The sequence below is a fragment of the Bos indicus genome, chromosome 2, assembly GCF_029378745.1.
Source record: "Bos indicus isolate NIAB-ARS_2022 breed Sahiwal x Tharparkar chromosome 2, NIAB-ARS_B.indTharparkar_mat_pri_1.0, whole genome shotgun sequence".
Lineage (NCBI taxonomy): Eukaryota > Metazoa > Chordata > Mammalia > Artiodactyla > Bovidae > Bos > Bos indicus.
In genome coordinates this window covers 39,042,461-39,050,884 of record NC_091761.1, presented here as the reverse complement: position 1 = coordinate 39,050,884, position 8,424 = coordinate 39,042,461, and positions in this window count along the sequence as shown.

The window sequence follows — 8,424 nt, the reverse complement described above, 5'->3', positions numbered from 1 at the left end:
GACATTAATCTAAATCCACTTGTCTTTTCCTCTCTTCGTTTTATTTCCAGTCAAATATCTCTTCCCATCATTTCTGGTTAGTTCATCACTTGTCCGTTTCCTATCCTATTTTCAGAAAGCAGAAAAATGAAATCCTCCTCCTTTGATATCAAGGAAAATGTCCAAAGGGCCATGAGTTCAAATCGCTTTCATTTCTCGTATTGTAATTTGAGTTTTACAGTTCAGTACTTCAGCAAACCTCCAATGCAAGGGTTGTTTCCAGGTTATGATAATGTAATTGGATCCAAAGTCATTGTCATCCTTTCATCCCACAGAAAGTTATTTTGATCTTGCTCCTGGGGGCAGAAATTGAGTTGGAGGTGGTGGGGAGAGATATGAAGCAGCCTCTAGCTCTTTTTCAAGTATTTCATTTCATCCTCCTTCTTCACAGCACACAAAAGTGCCTTCAAGTGCCCTCCATAGTGCCTGCCTTCTTCCCCTCCCACAAGATTTCTATCTCTACTCCTTCTCCACTCTTCCTTCTCTACTCTTTGTTAAAATGAAGGCTACAGAGAGAACAGAATGGTTCCAGGGTGGGACAATAAGAAGAAGACAAAATCAGGACATGTCCTGAGGGCATCTTTGGTACAGCACCTGGAATTGGGCAGAGGTGGTCCCAGCTGAGCACAGAGGGCTCCTCGGGGCTCGGGGCAGAGGGAGGGAGCCAAGCACTCATTTCACTTCACCTGACGGTTTTGCTCTGGCCAACCCCTACAGAGACTCACTCAGGTCTTTGTTTCTTTAACTCAAGCCTTGCCTATGAGTCGTTGAAACTTAAGTGGGTGATATTGGAGAGTAACTGAAGATGAATCCAATTTCTGCCAAAAGAGACAGAGGGGAAATTTTTAGATCATTAGTGACAGGTTTGTGAAGGATAAAGTCCCTAACACGCCTGTGGTTATTAGAGAATATTTCCTTCCACCAAGCAAACAAAGAAACACCCAACAAAACCCTAGTATCTGTAGAAACTACTAATGCCTCAAGAGCCAACCCTTCTGCTTCCTATAGGAAGCATCCCACGACATCCTCCTCTCCACCACACTGGTTAGAAACCATCAGTCCATACCTGCTTCTCTATCACCCTGTGTCATTCCGTTCACGGACACTATGGACTGTCTACACCCCACTCTGTTCTGCTGTCACTCAGTGTGTTTCCCCTGGATTAGAGGCATCGGTTTAAAAGTCAGTGGGATGCTCCAAGCTCTCTGACTGTCTTTGCTCCTGTGGTGAGTTAGCTGCACTTCTCTCTCTTCATAACAACTGATTCCAACATTCACCAAGTGTCTTGTCCCCTGCCTACCAACTCCCAACTCCACTGTCTATCTCGTGCTTATGTAAAATCATTGGAAGCCCATCGTGTACAAATTCCCTGAACTTTATTTCCTTCAACTCCTCTCATTTTTATCTGCCCTGGAACAGGTACAATTTCAAAATGAAACATGCCCCTAGTCATTTCTAAATTGAATTAAATAATCCACCTGTGTTCTTAACCTTATTTCCTGTCTCCTCTGGGACCTCACTTTAATCTGATAAGGCTTTACCTACTCTTTGTCTTCAACCTCCCCACCCCTATGCCTTAGTCTTCAAAAACATTCAAGTCTAGCTCATCTGAAAATAAAAAACAGTTCATCAAGCCACTGATTAAACCCCTTTTATTTCCCTATTTATTAAAAAATTATAATATAAATGCATTTATAAAAGAGATATAATTTATTTATTAAAAAGTATTCTCTTATTTATAAAAAATTTTGTTACAAAAATTATGTGTTTAGAAGAGATATTACAGTGCAGTGTATGCAGTTTTCTCAGTGAGGTGTTATCACCTTCAAGAGGCCAAAAATTAGTTTTTGGGGGATGCCTCAAAAACATTCTACAATATTGCAATGGGTTCTGGCCCTCCAAAGCTTAGGGTTAGGGTTAGGGCTAGTGTTAGAAATACAAAGTAGTATTTCTTAGCATTTAAATTCTCTCTCTTCAGGGAGAGTTTTAAATTAATTTTTCTCCCAAGGAGTGGGCTCTGATAATGAGAAAGAGATGGAGAAACACTGATGTAGAGGATCCAGATCACATCCTAAGCCCACATCCTGAACCCACCACTACTTGGCTGGCTGTGTGACCTTTGACAGGTTACTTTATCTCACTGTGTCTCAGTTTTCTTACCTATAAAGTGGAGATATCAGTACCTAAATCATAAAGCTGATTTTAAGTAAAGACTACATGAGGTAATATAGGTACTGCTATAAATGTTAGTCCACTCTTTCAACCAATTGAGTCATATACACAATAAATTGGCTAGGAAATCTGGACCCTGCCTACCTTTTCATCTCCTCACTCATTCTACTCTAGCTACACTCACATTCTTATCAGTCCCCAAAATGCCAGGCTTGCTTCCAATTTCAGATCTTGATTTTTCTGTTTTTACCATCTGGAATCTCTTCCCCCAGATTTTCTCATGGCTCACTCACTCTCTTACTTTATTCAGGTTACTGCTCAGATGTTACCTCTTAAAAGAGGTTTCCCTGATTTATATTCTCTTTTCTTTCCCTATTTCCTTTAACTTTCTTTCTAGCATGCGTGAGTACCTAAAATTACACATTTTTGTCTGTTTATTTTGTTGTGTGTGAACTGCAAGATGATGGAACTTCTCTGGTTTAGTCACTATTGCATTCTTGGTGCCCAGAACACTGTGAAAAGGATTATTGATTGAGTAGTAGACTCTAAAGATACCGTGGTAAGTAAAAGAAATTCAGTCTTTGCTTTCATGGAACCTAAAATCTAGTGAGGGGTCAGACATTAAACAAGAAAATATACATTAATGCTTAAGAAATAACCACAATTACACAAGAGCCTGCTTTCCCAGATAGTCTGAAGCAACACAGTACAAGTCATAGATTCTGCATGGCCCAGATGATCCCCTCTGACAGGACCGCAGATCCTTCTTAGGACAGAGACCTAGGACCTGATTTCTTGTAAAACTTCAGGCTATACTAATGGCTAGTCCCATTTTTGTCCTATCTGAAGTGTTATTAAACTAAAATGTTTGTCTTCTTGTTAAGAATTATTTTTATTTTTCATTTCTTAATGCTTTATAGAGGTATAATAGACATTCAGTGAAATGCATGTTTTAAGGTGTATGACTTGATAAATTTTGATGTTGTGTTACACAGGAAACTATCACCAGGATCACAATAATCTATCATACTTAAAAGTGCCTTTGTGTCCCTAATAGATAGCAAAATTAATTCATTAAAAATGGACAAAATGTATGAATAGGTCCTTTATCAAGGAATTTACGCAGATGACCAACAAGCACATGAAAATTTGCTCGATATCATTAGTTATTGGCTAGGAAAACATAAATTAAAAACCACAAATTGATGTAACTGCATACCTAAAAGAAAGACAAACATTAAGAAGCCAAATGTTGTTGAATTTGGAGCAACTGGAACTCTCATACAGTATTGGTGGAAATATAAAACTCTGTTAATATAAATTTTTTGGAAAATACTTTGGCAGTTTCTTAAAAGTTAAACATACCCTAGGCTTTTAAAGATGGGGTAGAGGCATTTAGTTGGCTCAGTGGTAAAGAATCCACCTGTAAATGCAGGAAGACACAGGTGACACAGATTTGATCCCTGGATCAGGTAGATCCAGTAGGAAATAGCAACCCACTCCAGTATTCTTACCTGGAAAATTCCATGGGCAGAGTAGCCTAGTGGGCTACAGTCCACGGGGTCACAAAGAATTGGACACAACTGAACAACACACAACTGAGCAACTGAGTGACTGAGATTACACGCACATGCAGAGGCATTTATAGTGTGCTTTATCTGTATTCTAAGAGTTTGTGTATTTAATAAAGCCCATTCTTTTAGTAGGAAATGATTCTGTATATCTAGAAAAATATCTTTTAAACAGTCTGCTGCTGCTGCTGCTAAGTCACTTCAGTCATGTCTGACTCTGTGCGACCTCATAGACGACAGCCCACCAGGCTCCCCCGTCCCTGGGATTCTCCAGGCAAGAACAATGGAGTGGGTTGCCATTTCCTTCTCCAATGCATGAAAGTGAAAAGTGAAAGTGAAGTCGCTCAGTCGTGTCCAACTCTTCATGACCCCATGGACTGCAGCCTACCAGGCTTCTCCATCCATGGGATTTTCCAGGCAAGAGTACTGGAGTGGGTTGCCATTGCCTTCTCTGATTAAACAGTCTAAACACCTACAATTAAAGTTTAGATTTTAATCCATGTCTGATTAGACTGTTGGCAAGAAGGGCAGTGAAAGTGAATAGGGAGCGTTCATTCTAACTGGTGTCCCAGCCCACAGCTTCAGTTCAGTTCAGTTCAGTCGCTCAGTCGTGTCCGACTCTTTGTGACCCCATGAATCTCAGCACGCCAGGCATCCCTGTCATTCACCAACTCCTGGAGTTCACTCAGACTCACGTCCATCGAGTCAGTGATCCCATCCAGCCATCTCATCCTCTGTCGTCCCTTTCTCCTCGTGCCCCCAATCCCTCCCAGCATCAGAGTCTTTTCCAATGAGTCAACTCTTCACATGAGGTGGCCAAAGTACTGGAGTTTCAGCTTTAGCATCATTCCTTCCAAAGAAATCCCAGGGCTGATCTCCTTCAGAATGGACTGGTTGGATCTCCTTGCAGTCCAAGGGACTCTCAAGAGTCTTCTCCAACACCACAGTTCAAAAGCATCAATTCTTCGGCGCCCAGCTTTCTTCACAGTCCAACTCTCACACCCATACATGACTACTGGAAAGACCATAGCCTTGACTAGATGGACCTTTGTTGGCAGAGTAATGTCTTTGCTTTTGAATATGCTATCTAGGTTGGTCATAACTTTCCTTCCAAGGAGTAAGCGTCTTTTAATTTCATGGCTGCAGTCACCATCTGCAGTGATTTTGAAGCCCAAAAAATAAAGTCTGATACTGTTTCCACTGTTTCCCCATCTATTTCCCATGAAGTGATGGGGCCCACAGCTTACCTACTACCAATTCTCCATATAGCCACTAGTTTTCTATTTAAAAACATGAGTGTATCACACTCCAACTTTAAAAAAGCTCCAAATGCTTCTATTCCCTGAAAGAGAAAATTTCTAAATCCCAACTTGACCTAAGAGCATATCTCAACCCAGGTGCAGCCAACAATCTGTGCCTCATTGCTTGGCAATCCACTATAGAATCCAGTTATTTCAAGCAGTTATTCATCCATGTCATTCTCAAGTCTTTCTCCCTCAGTGCTTTGAGGCTGGTCTTTCCTCTGCTGAAATATTCTTCCTAAGTTTCCCCTTCCCTATCTGTAAGGTGAATTCACACTCAATCATTACCACCAGGAAGCCTTCCCAACCACCCTGATAAATTATTAATCGTTTCTTGTTTTACCTTTCCCATTTTAATATAAATGTTTTCCTTTGCCACTAAATCAAGTGTAGGTTTTGATCCATTCATATCAAACTCATTTGATACTCTAGTTAAGAATTTAGATTCCTGTGCCTTATATCCAACCTCACAATTGTTGAGAGTAGAAGATGAGAATCTGTATCCCTGCCCATGAGATTTTTTGATGTGAAAAAATTTGAAAATAACTACATTAAACTGTGAGTTTTAGCTTCTTAGTTTTCCTAGAGCCTAGTGCACAGTTGGAGAAGGAAATGGTAACCCACTCCAGTGTTCTTGCCTGGAGAATCCCAGGGACAGAGGAGCCTGGTGGGCTGCCATCTATGGGGTTGCACAGAGTCGGACACGACTGAAGGGACTTAGTAGCAGCTTAGCAGTGCACAGTTGGTACTCAATAAAAATATGCTCACTATATACGTGGTTACATATTCCACATGTATTTCAATCCCAGCATGTTACTATCTGAACTTCTTTTTTTCCCAAACTATCATTATTCTTCACACTTTTTCTGTCTGTATTAGTACAGCCTTTATCAAAGTCATCCTGAGCTATTTTCCTTTTTCCTCCAAATTTATAGTTAACCAATACCAATGGCTCTGTTAACTTAGTATCTGAGTTAAAAGTCTTGAGTTCATTCACAACCTGTTTCTTAGGGCAATTTTTTTCCCCTTCTGATAACTAGTACAGTTCTTTATCCAAGGTGGATACTCAATAGATGTCTTATTTTTAATTTATTAAGTTTTTCTTAATCAAAATAAAATATTAAAAAATTTAAGTTGGTGAGGGACCTATGAAGCACAAATGTTGGCTAGACTCCACTCTTCAAATATTAATGAAACTTGAGGTCTAAAGCACAGTGTATTATCTTTCAATAGTAGAGGGCTTGCTTTCTTCAAACTCGGGCTAAATGGATTATGATTTACCACCACTAACATGGGAAAATTTTTCAAGGGCATATGTTGCAGGGAGGATCATAGCAGTCTTCATTCTCTGGGCTTTAGACAATGAGGCTGTTTGTTAACCAGCTTCCAAATCTTATAAAAAAGTATACATGCACCAGTGCTTCTATGGCTGCAATTGTAGTCATCCATCTTTACTGGAAGAATCAGTTTAATTGTAATAAAATTATCATTTTTATATTTATGCCACCCATGGATTTTATAAAAACTTCAGCTTTTGAATTATTGTTTTCAACTTTCTTTTTTTCATAAAATTTGTTCACAAGACCATCTTATTTTCTTGAATACAATTTCTCTTTTTACCAAAAAAAAAAGAATTCTGAAAGAAAAAAACGGTCATATTAAAATACAAAAGCAAAATGATATTTAATATTTACTTAGGTTTCCCATTCAAATTTCACAAGTGAATAATTTCTTCATCCCATGTCTTTAACTGGAATCTCCAAAGTTAAATCTAAATTCAAATTTAGTGATGCATCTGTAGATTCTCATTATTCTGTAAAGAATATACATTTAAAGGTATTGTCCTTGTATATCTTTTATAATTAAAGGTAAGCAATTGAGTAAATATTATAAAAGTCAATAGCTATTGGTTATTCAGAATATACTTTACATAGTCAAAAAACATTCAAATATTCTGAGAGAGTTATTTTAGATACAAATCCAGGGAACTGAAACCAGCACTTCTAATATTCCACATTCTGATGGGGGAAATTTGAGAAGAGAAATTTTAAAAAATGTTTATTGAACTCCTACTGATTATCAATAAGAATGATTCAGAGATACTCACTATGGAAGCAGAAGAAAGGTACATAGATTCTACTATGTGTAGAACTGTCCTGCTAAACAGTTTATGATTTGGCCTAGGAGAATCCAGTGTCAGGCACTCAGTAAATTCTCAATAAATGATAGCTATCAACATAATAATTCCTATAGCAAACAGATAAAGTTTAAGGACAGATTCTTCTACTGATATACTCATTTTACAGAAGAAGAAACTAAAATATATTTTTTTAATTTTTTACTACATGCTGCTGCTAAGTCACGTTAGTCGTGTCCGACTGTGTGCGATCCCATAGACAGCAGCCCACCAGGCTCCCCCATCCCTGGGACTCTGCAGGCAAGAACACTGGAGTGAGTTGCCATTTCCTTCTCTAATGCATGAAAGTGAAGAGTGAAAGTGAAGTCATTCAGTCATGTCAGACCCTCAGCAATCCCATGGACTGCAGCCTTCCAGGCTCCTCCGTCCATGGGATTTTCCAGGCAAGAATACTGGAGTGGGGTGCCATTGCCTTCTCTGTTTTTACTACATAGGTGGACTCAAAATTAGAATTAGGGAACCACCTTCAAAAGCCTCCTAAGGACCACTTCATAGCCCTAGGGTTTTAGAATGATACCCACTTGAACTAAGTATGCACACACCCTTGTGAAATTTGACCAGGTAAGTCTACCACTGGGGATGACAACCAGGAGTACCTAACCCACTTATATAATTAGTCCTCTTCTGGTAATATGGAAATTAATACAACTAAGCCAAACAAGAGAATCTTTTATTTATATGAAAGTTCATCTGTTGGATAAAGTGTATTTTGACAACTCTTAAAGGTAAAAGTTGTTAATTTCTTGGTTTTCCATTCTTTTTTATTCCTACTTTGTCATTGCTGTGAACATTATGGGAGTCCAGCTAAAAGGGGAAGAAAAAGAGGAGAAATTTATAGGTGGTGGGGACTACCAGTAGAGATTTTTTACTGAGTTTCTGAAGATACTTGGTATTGAGTCTATAGAGGGGCTTATAATCAACTTCTGTCATCCTTACGATTCTCACAGACTCGCTGGACAAAAGATGTGGAAAATACTGGGAAGAAACCTTGAGAGAAGCTCTTTCAAGTGTGACATATCGGTGGTCATATGTATTAATGGTCAAATCAGTGCTTGAGACAGGTCCATCATTCCACTCCTTCTTTTCTAGGAATTTCAGCAGTGTTTCTTTCCTCTCGTATACTCTTTATGTCTTATCCTGAATT